Source organism: Gossypium arboreum, chromosome 3 (assembly GCF_025698485.1).
Source record: "Gossypium arboreum isolate Shixiya-1 chromosome 3, ASM2569848v2, whole genome shotgun sequence".
Lineage (NCBI taxonomy): Eukaryota > Viridiplantae > Streptophyta > Magnoliopsida > Malvales > Malvaceae > Gossypium > Gossypium arboreum.
In genome coordinates, this window is record NC_069072.1 from 107,397,096 (window position 1) to 107,421,697 (window position 24,602).

Sequence of the window (24,602 nt, forward strand, 5' to 3'; positions counted from 1 at the left end):
CACAATTCGCCTAGCACACATATAAGTGCTTGATGCTATATTATAAGTTTTGAGCCACAATATGCAAAGCATTAACTAGTAAAATGCATGCTGTTTTGTGAGGTATTCAGTGCATAATTGGCCTCAACATGTACATGAATATTCGGCCTTGGGTAGCCTATTGAAGGCCTTAGCATTTCCTTGATGCTCAAATAAATTGTATTGAATTGCTTGATGTAGTATAAAATGTGCATGACCATTGTGTATTCAAGCTAAAGAGTGGCCATATGACCATTTAAAATCCTTGTCATATTCGCCATAAGCAAGCACAATGAGGTTTTAATAAATTGAATTTGTTTGAATTAGCTCAAGAGCTAAGAGGGCCACAATTGGACAAGGGGAAGGAAAAGGTGATCGAATAGCCGAAAAAGCCGTTCGACAACATCCGAGGTAAGTCCTCAAGAAGTGATCTTACTTGAATTATGTAAGATGAAACATGGATGTGTATGATTATTGATCATGTGTGTATGAGTATTTGAATTCCACGGGCTAAGTCCCAAGGCGAATATGCTAATGATTATAATTGTGTTTGAGCCTTAGTAACGAAAATGAAATATGTATGTCCAATGATTATTGATGTATGTGTGCATGAGAAATTGAATGATATCCGGCTAAGCCTCAAGACAATTATGCTGAAATTTATATCCGGTTAAGACCAAGGCAATTGTGCTAGTAGCTATATCCGGCTAAGACCAAGGCATTCGTGCAAGTTGTTAAATCCGGCTAAGACCTGAAGGCATTTGTGCAAATCGTGATATCCGGTAAAGTCCCGTTGGCCTTGGTGCGGGTTACCATAACCGGCTATGTCCCAAGGCGATTGAACGAGTACCGACATCCGGATAAACTCGAAGGTATGTGATTTGAAAATTATGAGCTTGCTGGAAAATTTCAGCTAATGCACTTGTGAAATTTCCCAATGATAAGGTAAGTGCGGTGTGTGCTTTGCGCTAGGAGTAAGAGCGTATGAATATCCGCTCCTATGATGGAGCGAGTTATCGGCCTTAATGAAGCCGTTATTTGTGTATGAACATAAGAGTTGGGATGGTAAAGTAAGTATGATTATGTGAATGCGCATTAATGAAATGATGCATTTAACTATGTGAATGTATTGCTGTAATTAGAGTTGATTATATTCCTTGAGACTTACTAAGCATAAAAATGCTTACTCCGCCGCTTTGGCTCTCGTTTTCTAGATTTCGCCGATAGCAATCGGATTCGGGATCGTTGAAGTCGAAGTCATCCACACTATCAAGCCCCCATTTTGGTATAAATTCTTGGTTGAACTTGAAATGGCATGTATAGGACTACCCCTTGTTTGTTAAATATGTGGTGATGTAAGTATGTACGGCCATGCGAAAATGGCTCAAAAGGAACATGAACTTAGAATAATTGTGGTTTGTATGTATATATTTGGTGTCATGATGTGGCTATGGCTTGGAAATGGGAATGTTGGTCATATGATCAGCCATTGGCATGGTTAAAATGATCATATATGAACCTATGTATGGCAAAGACTAGTTGGTTCATGGAGACTACCAAATAGGTAAGACCTACCTTAAAACAGATGCTGCCAGCTGCAGTGACGTGAATGTGAAAAATCACCAAAATTCGTAGAAATGGAATTAAATAGTGAATAAGCTATGTAAATGAACCTTGATGAGTCTATTTTCATATGGAAGAAACGAAATGGTCATAGGAGTTACATGGTAAGAGATATTAATGCTATTGTGAGACAGGGCCAGAACGGTTTCTGGGTTCCCTGTCGTAACTTTAAAATTTACTATAAATTATCCAGAAAGAATTAGGCGACATACATTATATGTACAGATTCCATTTTGAGTCTAGTTTCATTAGAAACAAATGACACCAGAATTAAAGCCCTGTACAGAGAGATATTCAAGTTATACCGCGCGAAGGTCAGAGCAGTCGATCCCTGTAACATGGGTGACTTTAACTAATAAACTGTACCAATTGGCCCATCCAAAATTCTAGAAATAAATCCATGGATGGATATATGAGTCTAAATTCAGGAAAATTTACGAAACCAGTTTCCGAGTTTTGAAACTCGAGATATGATTTTAAGGCGACGGTGATGCAGTCTTCCAGCCTGACTGGAAATGTCAAATTGGTGGGCAAACCATGTGAACTTGGCTTGTTAACCCCTCGTGTCCGACACCAAGCAATGGTCTCGGGTTCGGGTGTTACAATTTTATGGTATCGAGCCACGGTTTAGTCGATTCTAGGACTACCGTGAGGTGTTTGGGGTCTAGCTATACATGCCATTAAATGATGAATCGATAGTGTGGTGATTTCTGACAATTTGACTTTGAGTTTGTTTATAGCAATGGGTCCCGATCCCAACCGAGCAATAGCTGATGATGTGGAGAGTGTGGCGCTGCTCCCGCACAAGGGACAGCGCCGGCGGACTCTCAACCTATGGCCAGCAATCCGAATGATGAGGCTAGGCAAGCCTTTTATAGTGTGATGAACGAATGGTTTAATCAATACATTCGAACTAACACGGCTGTCCCACGACCTCCATTCCCGACAAATGCAACCTCGCACCTACAATACCTCCCAGAATCGACCAAATAAGGTCAAGTAAGCCCCGATCGATAGGATTCAAAACATGGGGCCACTGAATTTAAAGCTACGGATGATGATGATGCCGAACGAGCTGAATTTCGGTTGGACAACACTATCCGGGTGCTCGATGAGCTATCTTGTACACCCGATGAATGCTTAAAGTGTACCATCTCCTTGCTACGTGATTCCACCTACTATTGGTGGAGTACTCGACTTCGTGGTACCTAGAGAGCAAGTGACTTGGGAATTTCTTGATCTTAAGCAAGGTTCTATGTCTACACCGACTATGAACGAAAATTTGTGAGGCTTAGCCGATACACGCGAGAATGCATTTCGTCCAAGCTATTATGTGTAAATGCTTCGAGGATGGGCTGAATGATGATATAAGGATGTTCGTTGGCATTCTCGAAATACGAGAGATCGTAGTACTTGTTGAGCAAGCTTGTAAAGTCGAAGAGCTTAGAAAGGAGAAACAAAAGTCGATGTGGGAACCGGAGAATTCGAAGAGGTCCTCGGAAAGTCTCTTCAACAGCAATCAAGAGATTTCGAGATGATGTGAACCGGTCTAGAGGCGCTTTCGGCTTTTTAGACGAGGACGCGATCGACCCCTGTGACCACACGAGTCACTTCGATCGCCGATGGTGGAAATGATCGCCGAGAGAGGGCGGAGTGTCAACATTGTGGCAAATGGCATTCGGGAGTGTTGGTTTCGTGATCACTCCTGCTATAAGTATGGATCGGCCGACCACTTTAGGAAGGATTGCCCGAGGAAGCTTGAGCAGAATGTGAGTCGAGTGGAAACTCGGGTGCTACCATCGCCGAGGTAGGCCACCTAGAAATATGGGCAATGTCGTTGGCGGTCGAGAGGATCTAGAGATGCTACCATCGATCTCGAGGCTCGTGCTCTGCGAGGACTTATGCCATACGCTGCACGCCGAGGATGCTGCCTCTCCAGATGTCATTACGGTGCTTTCACCCTTTTCAATACTAAAGTGATTGCGTTGATTGACCCCGGTTCTACTCAATCTTATATATGTGAAACCTTAGCATCCAAAGAAGACTTTGCCTATTGAGTCTCATCGAGTTTGTAATTCGGTGTCAAACCCTTGGGTCATTACGTGCTTGTCAACAAAGTGTGCAAGAAAAGTCTCCTAGTGTTCCGAGGTTCTTGTTTCCGGCGGACTTGATGCTTTTGCCGTTCGATGAATTCGACGTTATTCTTGGTTTGGATGGGTTGACCATGCACGATGCGGTCGTAAATTGCAAAAGCAAGACTATCGATTTGAGGTCTTGCGAATAACGAGATAATTCGGGTTAAGTCTACGGACTTAAAGGGTTGCCACCGTAATATCGCAATGTTGGCCCGAAAATATGTAAGAAAAGAGTGCGAAGCGCACGGCGACGTGCTCGATGACAAGGAATCGAAAAGAAACCCGAATCGTGCTCGTGGTTTGTGAATACCGGATGTTTTCCTCAAGAATTGCCGGTTTACCACTGCTCGGAAATAGAATTTGGCATCGAATTGGTACCGGTACCACTCCAATTTCGATAGCTCCGTATCGTATGGGACCAACGGAATTAAAGGAGTTGGAAGCTCATTGCAAGAATTGGTGGATAGAGGTTTTGCTCGCCGAGTTTTTCGCCTTAGGGTGCGCCGGTGTTGTTCGTGAAAAGAAGGATGGAACCATGCGGTGTGCAGATCGACTATCGTCGACTTAATAAAGCGACGATAAAGAACAAATATCCGTTGCCACGTATTGACGACTTGTTCGATCAACTGAAGGAGCCTCGGTGTTCTCGAAAATAGATTTGAGATCGGGCTACTATCAATTGCGAATCCGAGATTCGGACGTGCCCAAGACCGCCTTGAGCGAGATATGGTCACTATGAGTTCCTAGTGATGCCGTTTGGGCTCACTAATGCCCTCGCGATATTTATGGATTTAATGAATCGGATCTTTAGACCATATTTGGATCGATTCAGTAGTCGTGTTCATTGATGACATCTTGGTCTATTCAAGAAATGAGACCGAACATCTTTGAACACTGCGGTTAGTGCTGCAAATTTTACGGGACAAGCAATTATATGCTAAGTTCAGCAAGTGTGAGTTCGGTTAAGAGAGGTTAGCTTCTTGGGTCATGTGGTATTCTGATCGGTATTCGAGTCGACGAATAAAATTTCAGCCATACTTAATTGGAAGCCTCAGAAATATTCTTGAGGTTCGAGCTTTTTGGGGCTTAGGTTATTACCGACGATTTGTAAAAGGCTTCTCAACGATAGCCACGCCGATGACGGCTACTCCAAAAGGACGTTAAGTTCGAATGGACGGAGAAATGCCAAAAGGTTTCGATCAATGAAAACTTATTTGATGAAGCCCCAATTCTAGTGCAACCCGAGTCCGCAAGGAGTTTGTCATCTATAGCGACGCCTCTCTACTTGGGTTAGGTTGCGTATTAATGCAAGAAGGTCGAGTTGTGGCCTATGCGTCGAGGCAATTAAAGGCACATGAGAAAAATTATCCGACTCATGATCTCGAGTGGCCGCCATCGTATTCGCCTTTAAAGATTTGGCGACATTACTTATTTGGTGAAAGGTGCCATGTATACTCGGATCACAAAAGTCTCAAATATTTGATGACCCAAAGAGACTTAAATCTGCGACAAAGACGTTGGCTCGAGTATTAAAGGATTATGAGTGATCATTGACTATCACCCGGCAAAGGCGAATATGGTTGCGGATGCCTTGAGTCGTAAATCGTTATTCACTTTACGAGCGATGAATGTGCACTTGTCCGTCCGATCCGACAAAGTGTGTTAGTGGCTGAATTGAAAGCCAAACCATTATTGACACACCAAATTCGAGAAGCTCAAGAAAGTCGACGACGAGTTGGTTGCAAAACGGGCTGCTTGTGTTCGAACAAGGACTCGGAGTTTCAAATCGACGATGACGATTGTTTGAGGTTCAAAAGTCGTCGGTGTGTCCCAAAGAATTGAACTCATTTCGATAATTCTGAATGAAGCCCATTGTAGCCGAATGGCAATCCACCCGGGGAGTACGAAGATGTACAATGATTTGAAACGTCGGTTTTGGTGGCATGGTATGAAGCGAGACATCTCCGACTTTGTTTCAAGATGTTTAATATGTCAACAAGTGAAAGCGGAACATCAGGTGCCTTCAGGATTACTTCAGCCAATCACAATACCCGAGTGGAAATGGGATCGAGTCACAATGGACTTTGTATCCGGACTGCCATTGTCAGCAAGTAAGAAGGATGCGGTTTGGGTCGTGGTAGATCGATTGACTAAGTCGGCCCACTTTGTCCCCGTACGTACGGATTTTTCAATGGACAAATTAGCGGAATTGTACGTTTCTCAGATTGTGAGATTACATGGGGTGCCTATTTCCATCGTGTCAGATAGAGATCCGAGATTTACCTCGCGATTTTGGAAAAAGTTGCAAGAAGCTTTGGGTACCAAGTTGCATTTCAGCACCGCCTTTCACCCTCAAACCGATGGTCAATCCGAGCGGATAATTCAGATACTTGAGGATATGTTAAGATGTTGCGTCCTCGAGTTTAGTGGTTCATGGGAACGGTATTTGCCGTTGATTGAATTCGCTTACAACAACAGCTTTCAATCAAGTATTAAAATGGCACCCTACGAGGCCTTGTACGGTCGTAAATGCCGTACACCATTGTTTTGGACTGAGCTCGGTGAAAGCAAGATTTTCGGGGTGGATTTGATTAGGGATGCTGAACAGGAAGTGAAAGTAATCCGTGAAAGTCTCAAGATAACCTCCGATCGTCGAAGTCGACGCGGATCTAAAGCGTAAGGATATCGAGTATCGTGGGTGATAAAGTGTTCCTCAAGGTATCGCCTTGGAAAAAGATACTCGATTCTACCGTAAGGGCAAGTTGAGCCCGAGGTTCGTTGGGCCATATGAGATATCCGAGCGAGTCGATCCAGTGGCATATCGTTTGACTTTGCCCCCGAACTCGAAAAGGTTCACGATGTCTTTCACGCTTCGATGCTTGACGCTATAGATCCGATCCATCGCACGTGATTAGTCCATCGAAATTGAAATTCAAGCTAATATGAGTTATGAGGAAGAACCGATTCGTATCCTATCACGAGAAGTGAAAGAGTTGTGAAACAAGTGGGTTCCGCTAGTAAAAGTGTTATGGCTCAAGCACGGGATAGAAGAAGCTACTTGGGAGACCGAGAACTCTATGAAAGAGCGATATCCAAACCTATTTATCGGTAAGATTTTGGGGACGAAAATTTCTTAAGTGGGGAGAGTTGTGACAGCCCAAAATTGACCCTAGTCGGAAGGTGGTCTCGGGACCACAAAACCGAGGCATAAAAATAATTAAAATTTATTTTGATGCCTATAATATGTGTGTGCTCATGTATGACATTTTATGATGATTGATTTAGTGTTATAAGGGTGAATTCCACAAGAAAGGACTTAGTAATGAACTTTGAAAGTATGATAGGAAATGTGTGATGACTAATTAAAGCATGCATGCAAAATAATGGACTTGCATGTCAAATTCCCCTTTATAGGTGGTGGCGGCCATGACAAGGGAGGATGGGCTAAACATGTCATGAAACATGTTTTGTTGGTGCATTAGGGTGAAATAATAAACAAAGGTGTATGGGTGATAAAAAATGAAAAAAAAATGTGTGTGAGTGTGGTAATCCCCCATTGCCATGAGTTGTAGAGAAGGAAAGAAAAAATTTTGTTCATCCTTTCTTTGAGCCAAAACTAAGGAAGAAGGAGGATTTTTGCTTCATGCTTGGTTTGGAAGAGATCTAGAAGGAGATTTGGCCAAGTTTGCATCAAGATTAAGGTATGTATGAGGTTGTGTTAGGAGTTTCATGCATGTTTTGGTTGCTAACTTGATGTGCATGTTAGCCATGGCTCAAATCTTTGTTAAGCCATGGAAATGGTATTTGGCCAAAGTTGTTATGGTGATAAAGCCATTGCATGCTAAGTGTGAAGCTTGATGATGATGCATGCAATGATGGATTGTCTACTCTTGAGCAAGATTTGAGCCTTCTTTTTGATTTATCATGATTGAAGTTGAAAAGGAGCATGATTGTCATATTCGGCCATTCATGAGCATGGTTCATGCTTCTTGCATGTTAGTTAAAATTTGTATTTTTGGATGGCTATGGACACCTTGAAAATTCGCCATGCTCATATTGTATATATATGTTTGCACATGATGTTTTGGCTATGAAGTAAGTGATGAATAAGTTGGTTTAAAGAAGAAGATGTTGAAGAATAATTGTGAAATTTCAAGCACAATTCGCCTAGCACACATATAAGTGCTTGATGCTATATTATAAGTTTTGAGCCACAATATGCAAAGCATTAACTAGTAAAATGCATGCTGTTTTGTGAGGTATTCAGTGCATAATTGGCCTCAACATGTACATGAATATTCGCCTTGGGTAGCCTATTGAAGGCCTTAGCATTTCCTTGATGCTCAAATAAATTGTATTGAATTGCTTGATGTAGTATAAAATGTGCATGACCATTGTGTATTCAAGCTAAAGAGTGGCCATATGACCATTTAAAATCCTTGTCATATTCGCCATAAGCAAGCACAATGAGGTTTTAATAAATTGAATTTGTTTGAATTAGCTCAAGAGCTAAGAGGGCCACAATTGGACAAGGGAAGGAAAAGGTGATCGAATAGCCGAAAAAGCCGTTCGACAACATCCGAGGTAAGTCCTCAAGAAGTGATCTTACTTGAATTATGTAAGATGAAACATGGATGTGTATGATTATTGATCATGTGTGTATGAGTATTTGAATTCCACCGGGCTAAGTCCCAAGGCGAATATGCTAATGATTATAATTGTGTTTGAGCCTTAGTAACTGAAAATGAAATATGTATGTCCAATGATTATTGATGTATGTGTGCATGAGAAATTGAATGATATCCGGGCTAAGCCCAAGACAATTATGCTGAAATTTATATCCGGTTAAGACCAAGGCAATTGTGCTAGTAGCTATATCCGGCTAAGACCGAAGGCATTCGTGCAAGTTGTTAAATCCGGGCTAAGACCTGAAGGCATTTGTGCAAATCGTGATATCCGGTAAAGTCCCGTTGGCCTTGGTGCGGGTTACCATAACCGGCTATGTCCCGGCGATTGAACGAGTACCGACATCCGGATAAACTCCGAAGGTATGTGATTTGAAAATTATGAGCTTGCTGGAAAATTTCAGCTAATGCACTTGTGAAATTTCCCAATGATAAGGTAAGTGCGGTGTGTGCTTTGCGCTAGGAGTAAGAGCGATGAATATCCGCTCCTATGATGGAGCGAGTTATCGGCCTTAATGAAGCCGTTATTTGTGTATGAACATAAGAGTTGGGATGGTAAAGTAAGTATGATTATGTGAATGCGCATTAATGAAATGATGCATTTAACTATGTGAATGTATTGCTGTAATTAGAGTTGATTATATTCCTTGAGACTTACTAAGCATAAAAATGCTTACTCCGCTGCTTTGGCTCTCAGTTTTCTAGATTTCGCCGATAGCAATCGGATTCGGGATCGTTGAAGTCGAAGTCATCCACACTATCAAGCCCCCATTTTGGTATAAATTCTTGGTTGAACTTGAAATGGCATGTATAGGACTACCCCTTGTTTGTTAAATATGTGGTGATGTAAGTATGTACGGCCATGCGAAAATGGCTCGAAAAGGGAACATGAACTTAGAATAATTGTGGTTTGTATGTATATATTTGGTGTCATGATGTGGCTATGGCTTGGAAATGGGAATGTTGGTCATATGATCAGCCATTGGCATGGTTAAAATGATCATATATGAACCTATGTATGGCAAAGACTAGTTGGTTCATGGAGACTACCAAATAGGTAAGACCTACCTTAAAACAGATGCTGCCAGCTGCAGTGACGTGAATGTGAAAAATCACCAAAATTCGTAGAAATGGAATTAAATAGTGAATAAGCTATGTAAATGAACCTTGATGAGTCTATTTTCATATGGAAGAAACGAAATGGTCATAGGAGTTACATGGTAAGAGATATTAATGCTATTGTGAGACAGGGCCAGAACGGTTTCTGGGTTCCTGTCGTAACTTTAAAATTTACTATAAATTATCCAGAAAGAATTAGGCGACATACATTATATGTACAGATTCCATTTTGAGTCTAGTTTCATTAGAAACAAATGACACCAGAATTAAAGCCCTGTACAGAGAGATATTCAAGTTATACCGCGCGAAGGTCAGAGCAGTCGATCCCTGTAACATGGGTGACTTTAACTAATAAACTGTACCAATTGGCCCATCCAAAAATTCTAGAAATAAATCCATGGATGGATATATGAGTCTAAATTCAGGGAAAATTTACGAAACCAGTTTCCGAGTTTTGAAACTCGAGATATGATTTTTAAGGCGACGGTGATGCAGTCTTCCAGCCTGACTGGAAATGTCAAATTGGTGGGCAAACCATGTGAACTTGGCTTGTTAACCCCTCGTGTCCGACACCGGCAATGGTCTCGGGTTCGGGGTGTTACAGTGTGGATGTTATATATATATTGGCCGTATAGATGATGTAAAGAATGGCAAAGTATGTGCATGTTTTAGGATTAATTGGTTGGTTAATATGTGATGTGAATATATGAAATTTTAGTCAAGTTTATATGTGTTTTATGCACTGAAAATGGCTGATAATTTTGGATATGTGTTTGGTTGATTCGGCTGTGGTTCGTGCATAGATAAAAATTATATGAGTACTTGATTGTTGTGCTTTGTTAAAGTATCATAAATAGCCTATGTTTAGCTTATTTCTGGTAAGTTTGATGTATAGTATGTTTTGTCTCTGTAAATGGTTTATTAATTTGGTTTAGTATTGAACTGAAATAATAAGTTATTTTATATTAAAAATTATTCGATGCCTTAAATGTTAAGTATATATATATGTTTGGTATGTGAAATGACACATATACTTGGTTATGAATTTAACATTCGAGTTTCTTGATTCTTTGATTGTATTTATTAGATGTAAAACTTGGAAATTATATGAATTATAGAATTGAAGTAAGTTTGTTTGGATTAAAATTTTATTTAGATCATTAATACTAAAATGAAAGTTTGTTCTGAGTGGTATTTTGTTTGCTAATGCCTCGTAACCTTAATTCGACGACGGATATGGGTTAGGGGTGTTACAACCCTAGCTCAAAATAATGGTAGAAATAGGTAAATCGAGTTACAAGAACTTCAAAAATGTAAAGAACATCAAAAATAGGGCTAGGGTGCACTTACTATGGAGCTTAGAAGCTTGAACCAAACCCTAACCATGGCTTCCATGGTAGATTCAACTGGAACAAGAAGAAGGTGAACAATTTGGCTTATTTTGGCTTTTTAATTCTTTTAATTATTAGATTACCAAAATGCCCCTAAATTAAAAATATTTTATTTCAGTTATTTCATGCCATTTTTGTCCAAAAAATTAACCAATGGTCTAATTTCCATATAAGGACCTCCAATTTAAAATTTCATAACAATTGGACACCTCTAGCATGTAGAACTCAACTTTTGCACATTTTACAATTTAGTTCTTTTAACTAAATTGAGTGCTCAAACGTCAAAATTTTCGAATGAGATTTTCATAAAATCATTCCCTAAAATTGTAGACCATAAAAATATAATAAAAATGAATTTTCTTACGTTGGATTTGTGGTCCCGAAACCACTGTTCCAACTAGGCCCAAAATCAGGCTGTTACAGATTGACCCTGGTTCTACTCAGTCATATGTGTGCATGAAATTGGTATCTAGCATGAATATGCCTGTTGAGTCTACAGAATTTATGATTAAGGTGTCCAACCCATTAGGCAAGCATGTTTTAGCTGGTAAAGTATGTAAGAAATGTCCCTTGATGATTAGAGGTTATTGTTTTTCGGCTGGCCTGATGTTGTTGCCGTTTGATGAATTTGATGTTATATTGGGTATGGATTGGTTGACATTTCATGATGCTATAGTAAATTGTATATGAAAAGTTACAGAATTGAAATGTGAAAATGGTGAAATTCTTCGGGTTAAATCAGATGAGTCAGATAGGTTGCCAATCATTATTTCTTCGATGTCTACTTAGAAATGTATGGGAAAAGGATGTGAAGCTTATATGGCTTATGTGTTGAATACAAAAAAGTCTGAGTTGAAGATTGAATCAGTGCCTATTGTATGTGAATATTTGGATGAATTCTCGAAAGAATTGTTTGGTTTACCTCCAATTAGAGAAGTGGAGTTTGGTATTGATGTAATGCCAAGGGTAGCACCTATCTCGATTGCTCCATATAGGATGGCCCCAATTGAGTTGAAAGAACTGAAGCCACAGTTGCAATAATTGACTAACAAGGGTTTTGTGAGACTGAGGTTTTCACCTTGGGGTACTCCAATGTTATTTTTGAAAAAGAAAGATGGTTCTATGAGATTGTGTATAGACTACCGACGACTCAATAAGGTAACAATCAAGAACAAATATCCTTTGCCAATGATTGATGACTTGTTTGATCAATTGAAAGGAGCGACATGGTTTTCTAAAATAGACTTGAGGTCCGGCTACTATCAATTGCGAGTTAAAGAGTCAGATGTGTCTAAAACTGCTTTTAGAATGAGGTATGGTCATTATGAATTTCTTGTTATGCCATTTTGGTTAAAGAATGCTCCTGCTGTGTTTATGGATTTAATGAATTGAATATTTCAGCCATATTTGGACAAGTTTATTAGTGTGTTTATTAATGATATTCTGATATATTCGAGAGGTGAGACAAAGCATGACAAGCACTTGAGAACTATTTTGCAGACTTTAAGAGACAAACAATTGTATGCTAAGTTCAGTAAAAGCGAGTTTTTGGCTTCGATAAGTTGGATTCTTGGCCCATATTATTTCAGGTGATGGTATCTGGGTTGACCCTAGTAAGATTTCTGCTATAATCGAATGGAAACCACCATTGAATGTATTCAAGGTTAGAAGCTTTTTGGGCTTAACCAGTTATTACCGACAGTTTGTGAAAGGATTTTCTATGATCGCCACTCCTATAATGAGGTTGCTTCAAAAGGATGTTAAGTTCGAGTGGTCAGAAAAGTGTCAGCAAAGCTTCAAGAAATTGAAAATGTTATTGACTGAAGCACCAATTATGGTACAACCCGAGTTCTGTAAAGAATTTATGATTTATAGTGATGCTTCCTTAAATGGTTAGGGATGTGTACTTATGCAGGAAGGTAAAGTCGTAACTTACGCTTCGAGATAGTTGAAGCCTCACGAGAAGAACTATCTGACATGACTTAGAGTTGGCCATCTAGTGTTTGCTTTGAAGATTTGGTGACATTATCTATTTGGTGAGAAATGCCATGTCTATACCAATCACAAAAGTCTTAAGTACTTGATGACTCAAAAGGACTTGAACTTGCAGCAACGAAGATGGCTAAAACTATTAAAATATTATGAGCTTGTGATTGATTACCATCCGGGTAAGGCGAATGTGGTCGCCGACGCTTTGAGTAGGAAATCATCTTGAGGGCTATGAATACACAGCTGACTTTGACAGATGATGGTTTGATTCTAGCCAAGTTGAGAGCTAAACTGACTTTTCTTCAACAGATTTGTGATGCTCTGAAAGTTGATAAAGAATTACAAGTAAGGAGAGTTCAGTGTGAGTCTAGCAGTGAATTAGATTTTTAGAGTGACTCTGATGGTTGTTTGAGATTCCGTGGTAGGATTTGTGTTCCGAAAGATGCTGAGTTGATTCGGAATATTTTACATGAGCCACACAACGGTTGTTTGTCAGTTCACCTGGGCAGCACAAAAATGTATAATGACTTGAAGAAAATGTATTGGTGGAATGGTATGAAAAGAGGTATCTCAGAGTTTGTGTAACACCCCGTACTCGTGTCCGACGTAGGGACAGGATACGAGGCATTATAGGACTTAAACACAAGCAAACATACAAAACTGGGTCATAAAATTTTGTCCAAATTTAAAACTATTCAATCACAAGCAAATTGTTCCTTATAAGGGCCTACGAGGCCCAAAACATACATCGAAAGTGGTTCGGGACTAAACCGAGAACTTTCAGAACCTTTTCAACACTTAGAAAATTTTCTTGTTTTAAAGAGTCTCATGCCCATGTAGGTAGGTTGTGTTGTCACACACGCCCGTGTGGCTTGGGACACGCCTGTGTGGCTTGGGACACGCCCGTGTAACTCTATGACTATGATGTCATCAACAAAATGAGGTCACACGGCCACAGCCTATGCCCGTGTTCTTAGGTCGTGTGGTGAATTAAATTCTCAAAATTAAGTTCAAACTTCACACGACCTAGGTACACACCTATGCCCTAAGGCCATGTCCTCCATACGACTAAGACACATGGCTGTGTCTCTGCCCATGTGTTTACTACTGGGCATTCTGTTTTTCATTAATTAGGGTGCAAGAGACACACAACCAGACCACACGCCCATGGGGCAGACCGTGTGTCACACACGGCATAGTCACATGCCCTTGTGTCCAACCGTGTGGACAATTTCTAGGCTATTTTCCAAGCCATTTTCCACCCTTAAGCACTCACACACTTAAACCCACTTCATGGCATACAACATAGCACTTCTATCATATGAACCATAGACATTTTATGTTTTAAATAGTTAACATATAACATATTCAAGTTAGTAGGTTTACCCAAGGTATTCCACACCAATTTCATGAATAATCATCTTTGCTATCCTACTTCTAAGTTATACATTTGTACCACATTTATTGCCATACACATTAATCAAATTTCATCCATCACACTCATTATCACAAATAATCACAAGCCTCATCAAACACATACCTTTAGTATATAACCCACATCTCATCACACATCCATCAAACAACCACAACAAACATAGACACATTTGCATGCATGCATAACTAATTAGGGTTACAACCCAAATAATCAATATGAGCCACCTCTCATGGCCATATACAAAATGAATCATAACATCATCATGAGCTAACACATTTGGCTAATCAATATGACACATAACAAAAAGACCAAGTCCCTATACATGCCATATTCAAAATGTTGAATCTAACTATACCAAATTTTCCAATTGAAAGTGTGATCGAAAACTCCGACGTCCTCCGATCCCTAAGCTATCTTGGCGACACTATAAGGAAAGGAAAGGAAAGGAAAGGGAAGTAAGCTTTAAAGCTTTCTAAGTCCACATGCAAGTAAAATGCAATTTAAACAAGCATTAATCATACATTTAACATAATGAACATAATCTTGCATTTTTTTATCAAATCACTTAAATTTATTCTTCATATTTATATATATATTCTTACCACAAAGTCATCATATCCCATGATGGTCTCATGAGTTTGATATACATACCTGTGCCCACTTGCACAAAACAACTTACTTTGTCATATTCGACGTGTTCATCAAAATTAGTCATTGAACTTCTCTTTGGACTACCCGTTGAACACTTAGAATACCATTGTATACATTAGAATCTCGGACTTAAGTGCCCTATATGTAGCCAAAGCTACCTCATATAATTTATCATACGTTGCTCGCTTTTGAGCTATTCACGGGTCTGCTCACACAAGCTATTGTCAGGATGTAGCTACACGGGCTGCTTACACAAGCTGTCAGGTATCCGCAACACATGCCGGACTACCCAGCCACTGGTAAAACATACAAGGCCAGTACCCGGGACCCCATAACATGTGTTACATATATCATGAACTCATACCATAACTCATGAGCTCAGATCACATAGTTCCTAGTGACATGTCACTTGTATCCTAAACTATTCCTAAGGTTCAAATAGGATTTTCATACTTATCGTATCACTGTCAGACTCACTCATAAAATCGACCCCAATGTACATAGTATTAATCATTTTCTCATGGAAGGAATCAAGGCTTACTCATATCAACAATATAGCATTTAAATTTACAAAATAACCAAGTATTATACATGATACATATTGCATTATTCACATATGAACTTACCTCGGTACAAAATGATAAGAACGAGTCTAATCCTCGTAAACCTTGTTTTTCCCCTGATCAAGACTCGATTCTCATTTTTCTTGATCTATAATGCCAAATAATACATACATTATTCAAATCGACCCATAACACATACTTCGATAAAATTACCTTTTTACCCCTAACTTTTCACTTATTTACACGTTAATCTCTAGGCTTGTAAAATGAAATGCATGCATTTTCTTTGTTACCCAAGCCTAGATGATTCATATTTTAACCCATATCAGCTTACATTTCTCATTGAATCACATTTCTACTATCCATTTTAACATATTTTACAAATAGCTCCCTTTTAGCCATTTTTACTAGAAATCACTTAGTAAAAGATGTTTATCACACATCAAACTTTCATATTCCTCCATTAAACATCAAAATACAAACATGTCACACATGGTTCAAATTTCAAACATGAGCACTAGCTCAAAATATGGCTAGAAATAGGTAGATTGGTTAATGACAACTTCAAAAATACAAAGAACACTATGATGCACTTACTTTTGAGCTTGAAAAGATGAACAAAACCCTAGCTATGGCTCTTGGAAATTTCGACTAACACTTGGAGAAGATGAGCAAATTTTGACTTATTTTTCCCTTTTTATTCTTTTATTAACTAATAACAAAAATACTCTTAAGGCCTTTCTTTCCAATTTTTCCTATTAATTCCCATTTCTGTCCAAAATTTTAGAACTTGGTCAAATTGCTATTTAAGGACCTCTAATTAATAATCCAATGCAATTTCATGCTTGAAGCTTCTAGAAAACAAGTTTTACAATTTATTCAATTTAGTCCCTAAAGTCAAATTAGACACCTTAGGCATAGAACTTCTTCATGAAAATTTCATACAAACATGCAATCATATCATAGACCATTAAATAATCATAAAATAATTATTTTACTTTAGATTTGTGGTCTCAAAACCACTGTTCTAACTAGACCCTAATTCGGGATGTTACAGCTTGTAGGTGTGAACTTGAATTGGATGAAAGAAATAGATAGAAATTGGCCTATTTCTTGTCCACAAGGCCTAAGACACATGCATGTATATCAGTCGTGTGTGACACACGACCATGCGACACAGTCGTGTGTCCCCTATAGGTTTCAAAAGGTTGCAAGTCATGCAATTACATGGCCTAGCACGTAGCTTGGAAAACGGGCATGTGAGGCAATTTCGAGAGTTATACGGCTTGGCATACAGGCGTGTGGCTTGGTCATGTGACCCAAGTTAGAGAGTTACATTGGTTGGGACACGACTGTGTGTCCCAACTCCGAATGTCCACACGGCCTGAGACATGGGCATGTGTCTCAGCCATGTGAGTCACACGGCCGTGTGACCCCTGTAATGTGAAATTTTTTATCTTTTTCCATAAAATGCTAAATGTTTCCAATTTAGTCCCAAATCATTTCTAAAGTGTTTCTAAGTCCTCAAGGGCTTGAATAAGAGACAATAAGCATGTGTTTGAATGAGTTATGCTATGATTTATGAAATGTTTGGAAATTTATGATTTTAAGTTAAGTTCTTACGGCAATGTTTCGTAACCCTATTCTAACGATAGATACGAGTTGGGGTGTTACATTTAGTGGTATCAGAGCTACAGTTTAATTGATTCTAGGTCTGAACGTAACATGTACGAACCTAGAAATACTTGCCATTATATAACCTGTGATAGTGTGATAGATCCTGACTCCTTTTGAATTATGTTTTCATATGGAAATGACATCCAACCGAGTTGACTCCGATGAAGTTGAAAGTTGCACATAAGCTTCCATTGATGGAGCAACGTCGAGTGGCACTAAGCCTGTATCTGAGGGCCAAAGAAGAGAGGCTAAAGAAGCCTTCTTCCATATGATGAACGAATGGTTTATCGAGTTCATACGAATGAACTTGATGGCTCAATGACCTTCACCCCCACCTATTCCCCAACCTATCCTCGCAGTTCTTCAGGGTTTAGAATTCATAAATATAGGACTGAAAAATTTAGATCTACAACTGAAGATGACCTGTAAAAAGCTAACTTTTTGTTAAAAAACACAATTAGGGTTTGATAATTTGTCTTGTACACCAGCAGTATGTGTAAAATGTGTCATTTCCCTATTGAAAGATTCAGCTTATCAGTGGTGGAACACTTTGGTATTAGTGGTACCGAGAGAGCGAGTTAACGAGGAATATTTCCAAACCTAGTTCCGAAAAAAGTACATAAGTCAGAGATTTCTTGACCATAAATGCAAAGAACTTCTCTAGCTTAAATAGAGTTGAATGATAGTGTTTGAATATGAGAGGGAATTTGTTTGACTGAGCGAGTACACCCGAAAATGTATACCAGCCGAAGTTTCTATGTGTAAATGGTTTGGAGACGGGTTAAATGAATACAAAAATCTGTTAGTCGGGATACTTGAATTGAAAGAATTTGTTGTTTTAGTTGACCGAGCGCATAAGGCTGAAGAGCTTAGCAAAGAAAAGAGAAAAGCTTATTATGAAGCTCGAGATTTGAGAAAGAGATCATCGAGAAAGTCATATCAGTCATCATTGAAGAAGTCAAAAGAACATCATAATCATTCAGCAATTTTAGTGGGATATTCCAGTAGAGATAGAGGTAAACAGCATGTGAGTTCAAAACCTCAAGCTACATTTGTTGCGAGCGTAGGCAGTGTTAATGGAAATAAGCCTGATTGTCATCAGTGTGGATGACGACATTTTGGTGAGTGTAAGATGAAAGATGGTGTGTTTCAAAGGTTGTTCATATGAACATTTTATCCGAGACTGCCCTGAGAAGTCCAAAAAAGAAAAGACTTAGACTGTTCGACCGAGTAATATAGTTGCGAAAGGGAGACTGCCAAAGAACCTGGAAATGGGGGTAATAGCTGCAGTGGGACCAAAGAATCTATTGTGAGATCTGAGGCACGAGCATTAGTAAGAGCTTATGCGATCCGTGAATAGCAGGAAGCTTCTACGCCAGATGTTATTACTGGTACATTTTTTTATCTTTGATACTGATGTTACCACTTTGATTGATCTGGGATCAACAGATTCGTACGTATGCACGAATCTAGTGTTAAGTAAGAATTCACCTGTTGAGTCCACTGAATATGTGGTTAATGTAACAAACCCCTTAGGTCAGTATGTGCGAGTTGATAAGGTTTGTAAAAATTGTCCTTTGATGATTCGGGTTTATAACTTTCCTGCCAATTTTGGGTATGGATTGGTTGACTTTGCATGATGCCATTGTGAACTGTAGATGAATACTTATTGTGTTAAAGTGTCAGAACAGTGAAAAGCTTCAGACTGAATAAGATAAACTGGATAGTATGTCAACTGTTATTTTGGCTATGTAAGCACAGAGATATATTAGAAAAACTTGTGATGCATATTTTGCTTATATATTTGATGCTAGAGTTTCTGAGTTGAAGCTAGAATCGGTTCAAGTAATCTGTGAGTATCCAAATGTGCTTCTAGAGGAGTTATCCGAATTACCGTTGATTCGAGAGTTCGAGTTTGCTATTGAGTTAGTACCAGGAACATCTCCTATACCAATAGCTCCGATACCGATAGCTCCTTACAGAATGATACCTACAGAGTCGAAAGAGTTGAAAGCACAGTTGCAAGAGTTGACAAATAAGGGTTGTGCTCGACCTAATTTCTCACATTGGGGTACACCAGTTCTATTTGTTAAGAAAAAAGATGGATCTATTTGATTGTGTATTGACTATCAACAACTCAACAAAGCCACGATCAAGAATAAGTATCCATTACCACGTACTGATGCTATGCTTGATCAGCTGAAAGGTGCAATAGTCTTCTTAAAGATTGACCTTTGTTCTTGTTGTTATCAGTTGCGTGTTAAAGAATCAAATGTGTCGAAGACCACATTGAACATAATTTTTAGACAGTATTTAGATAGATTTTTCATGGTATTCATTGATGATATCTTGATTTATTCATGAGACTAGACAGAGCATGCCAAGTATTTGAAAATTGTTTTGTAAACATTGCGTGAAAAGAAATTATTCACTAAGTTTAGCAAATGTGAATTCTAGCTTCGGGAAGTCAAATTTCTGGGACATGTTGTATCAGCCAAGGGCATCAGAGTTTATCCAAGCAAAATTTTAATAGATGTTGATTATAAGCCTTCAAGAAATGTAACTGGGGCTAATAGTTTCTTAGGATTAGCCAGATAGTACAGAAGGTTCATTAAGTGTTCCTCGATGATTGGTACACCGATGATGAGATTATTGCAGAAAGATGTTAAGTTTGAGGGGTTTGAGAAATGTCAGCAAAGCTTCGATCAATTAAAAGCATTGTTAACTGAGGCATCGGTGTTAGTTCATGCTTCAAGGATCTCAAAAATGTAAAGAACATTAAAAACGGGGCTTAGGAGCACTTACAATCAAGCTTGAAAAGATGAACAAAACCCTAGCCATGGCTATTGGAAATTTTGGCTAGCACTTGGAGAAGATGAGAAATTTTTTTACTTATTTTTCCTTTTTATTCTTTTATTTACCAAATGACAAAAATACCCTTTAAGCTTTTCTTTCAAATTTTTCCTATTCATTCCCATTTTTGTCCAAATTTTTAGAACTTCATCAAATTTCTATTTAAGGACCTCCAATTAATAATCCAATGCAATTTCATGCTTGAAGCTTCTAGAACCCAAGTTTTGCAACTTATTCAAATTAGTCCCTAACTTCAAATTGGACACTTTAGGCATAGAATTTCTTCATGAAAATTTCACACAACTATGCAATCATATCATGGACCATCAAATAATCATAAAATATTTATTTCTATTTCAAATTTGTGGTCTCAAAACCACTGTTTCGATTAGACTGTAATTCGGGATGTTACGTTTGTATCGAAATGCTAAGTTTGTTAGCAAGGCTGAACACCAAGTACCGTCAGGTTTACTTCAGACCATCATAGTTCCCGAGTGGAAATGGGACCGAATTACTATGGATTTTGTGACAAGGTTGCCTTTAACTCTGAGAAAGAAAGATGCCATATGGGTTATTATTGACAGACTGACTAAATCGGCTCATTTTATCCAAGTGAGTATTGATTACTCACTTGATAAGTTAGTTGAATTGTACATCGGTGAAATTGTTAGACTTCATGGAGTACCTATATCGATTGTATCGGATAAAGATCCGAGGTTCACTTCATGGTTTTGGAAAAAGTTACAAGAAGCTTTGGGTACAAAGCTAAATTCTAGCACTGCTTTCCATCTGCAAGCTGATGGTCAGTCTGAGTGAGTAATTAAACTTTTGGAAAACATGCTCCGATATTGTGTATTAGAACTCCAAGGTAGTTGGGAAAAGTACTTACTGTTGGTGGAGTTTGCTTACAATAACAATTTTCAGTCGAGTTTGAAAATGGTATCTTATGAGGCATTATATGGATGTAAGTGCAGAACACCCTTATATTGGACTGAACTCAGAGAAAATTAGATTCATGGAGTCAATTTGGTTAAGGAAACCAAAGAAAAGGTAGAAGTGATTCGAGATTGTTTGAAAGCTGCTTCAGATAGACAAAAATCTTACGCAAATTTGAAAAGAAAAGAAATTGAGTATCAAGTCGATGATAAGGTATTTTTGAAAGTATCTCCATAGAAAAAGGTTTTGAGATTTGGAAGAAAAGGAAAGTTGAGTCCTCATTTTATAGGGTCGTATGAGATCACTGAGAGAATAGGGTCGGTTGCCTATCGGTTGGCTTTACCATCCAAATTGTAAAAGATTCATGATGTGTTCCATGTGTTCCATGTGTCTATGTTGCGCCATTATCAATCTGATCCTTTACATGTGATTTCACCGACAGAGGTTGAGATTCGACCGAATATGACTTATGGTGAGGAATCTGTTAAGATTTTAGCATGAAAAGTCCAACAATTGAGAAACAAAAGCATTGCCTTGGTAAAGTGTTATGGCAAAGACATAGGGTTGAAAAGGCTACATGGGAGCCCAAGGAGGCCATGAGAAAACAATACCCAAACCTTTTTATCGGTAAGATTTTCGGGGATGAAAATCCCTAAAAGGAGAGAGTTATAACATGTTGAATTAGGGTCTATTTAAAACAGTGGTTTTGAGACCACAAATCTAAATTAAAATAATTATTTTATGATTATTTGATGGTCTATGATATGATTTCATGTTTGTGTGAAATTTTCATGAAGAAATTCTATGCCTAAGGTGTCTAATTTGACTTTAGGGACTAAATTGAATAAATTGTAAAACTTGTGTTCTAGAATCTTCAAGCATGAAATTTAATTGAATTATTAATTAAAAGTCCTTAAATAGCAATTTGACCAAGTTTTAAAATTTTGAACAAAAATTGGCATGAATAGGAAAAATTGGAAAGAAAAGCCTTAAGGGCATTTCTGTCATTTGGTTAATAAAAGAACAAAAGGGGAAAGACAAGTCAAAATTTGGTCATCTTTTCCAAGTGCTAGCCTGAATTTCTAAGAGCTATAGCTAGGGTTTTGTTCATCTTTTCAAGCTCAAAAGTAAGTGCATCCTAGTCTCATTTTTAATGTTCTTTGTATTTTTTAAGTTGTCATCAACCGATCTACCTATTTCTAGCCATATTTTGAGCTAGTGTTTATGTTTGAAATTTGAACCATGTGTGACATGCTTGTATTTTGATGTTTAATGGAAGAATATGAAAGTTTGATGTGTGATGAACATCTTTTACTAAGTGATTTTTAGTGAAAACAACTAAAAAGGACTTATTTGTAAAAAATGAAGAAATAGGTAGTAGAAATGTGATTTAATGAGAAATGTGGGCTGATATGAGTTAGAATATGAATCGGCTAGGCTTGGGTAACCAAGAAAATGCATGCATTTCATTTTACGAGCCTAGAGACTAAAGTGTAAATAAGTGAAAAGTTAGGGGTAAAAAGGTAATTTTACCAAAGTATGAATTATGGGTCAATTCAAACAATGTGTGTATGGAACAAGCTAAATTTGGCATTATAGATCAAGAAAAACGTTATTCAAGTCTTGATTGGGGGAAAAACAAGGTTTATGAGGATTAGGCTCGTTTCTATCATTTTGTACCGAGGTAAGTTCATATGCAAATTATGCAGTATGTACCATTCTTTAAATGCTTTAATATTGCATGTATGGTAAGTACATATATAATTAATGTGATGTTGTATCATGTGTTTAATGCTTAAATTTTATTATGAATTAAGCTTTGATTATTTCATGAGTATACAATTGGTACTATGGATATTGAAATTGACATTACGAGCAAGTTCAACAGAGATGTGGTAACAAAGAATCTCGTTTGAACCTTAGGAATAGTTTAGGATACAAGTGACATGTCACTAGGAACTATGCGATCTGAGCTCATGAGTTATATAGTCTAAGCTCATGATATATGTGACACATGTTATGGGGTTTCGGGTGCCGGTCTAGTATGTTCTACCGGTGGCTGGGTAGTCTGGCATGTGTTACGGATACCTGACAGCTTGTGTGAGCAACCCGTGTAGCTACATCTTGACTGACAGCTTGTGTGAGCAGACCCGTGAGTAGATCTAAAGCGAGCAACATGTGATATGTGATATGAGGTAGCGTTGGCTATATATGGGGCATTTAGGTGTGATATTTCGATGTATCTGATGGTATTCCAAGTGTTCAATGGGTAGTCCAAAGTGAAGTTCAATGGGAAATCTTAATGAATACATCAAAGACAAGAAAGTAAGTTATTATATACAAGTGGGCACAGGTATGTACATCAAACTCATGAGAATACCATAGGATATGATGAACTTGTGGTAAGAATATATATATATATACAGATATAAAGAATAAATTTAAGTGATTTGATAATAAAATGCAACATTATGTTCATTATGTTAAATGTATGATTAATGCTTGTTTAAATTGCATTTTATTTGCATGTGAACTTACTAAGATTTAAGGCTTGCTCCCTTCCTTCCCCTCCCCTTTTTCTTATAGTGTCGCCAAGTTAGCTTGGGGATTGAAGGATGCCAGAGTTTTCGATCACACTATCAATTGGAAAATTGGGTATAGTTAGTCTCAACATTTTAAGTATGGCATGTATAGGGACTTGGTCTTTTTGTTTTGTGCCTATTGATTAGCCAAATGTGTTGACTCATAATGGTATTATGATTCATTTTGTATATGGCCATGAGAGGTGGCTCATATTGATTATTTGGGTTGTAACCCTAATTAATTATGCATGCTTGCAATGTGTTTATGCTTGTGATGTGGCTGGTGGTTGCTTATTGGTAATGGATGAGATAAACAGCACATATGCTTAATGAATGAAATGTGACTAATAGGTATGACCAAAGTTATGGTATAAATGAGTAGATTAAAGGTAGGTTGATAAGGATGAGCAAATATGAAATTGGTGTGGAATGCCATATGAAAGTATGATGGTTTGAGTATGTGATATGTTGACATTACAAAGTCATGGATTAATCATGTTTATGAGTATTTGAGTGTAACAACCTGTTTTAGACCCTAGTCAAAACAGTGGTTTCGGAACCACAAATTTGAGGCTGTAAAATTTTTTTAGTATTTTTTTCTGTGTTTACAACATGATATGTGATATGTGTGAAACTTTCGTGTGAGAATTTTATCGTTTGTATGCTCGATTTTATAAAAAGGACTTAATCACGTAAAGCGTAAAAGTTGAATTCTATAAGTTAAATGCATTAAATGACTATAGGTTTTAATTGTTTGAGTACTTGAATGGTAATTATACCATTTAAGTGTTAGTAGACTTTTATGGGAGTTGGTATTGTTGAAATTTGTTTTAAATTAAAATGTTAATGTTGTAAATTGTGAATAAAGTGTACGAAAATAAAGAAAAATAATGGAAGCATGCAAAAACATTTGTTTCAACAGAATGGTGAAGAAGAAGAAGCCAT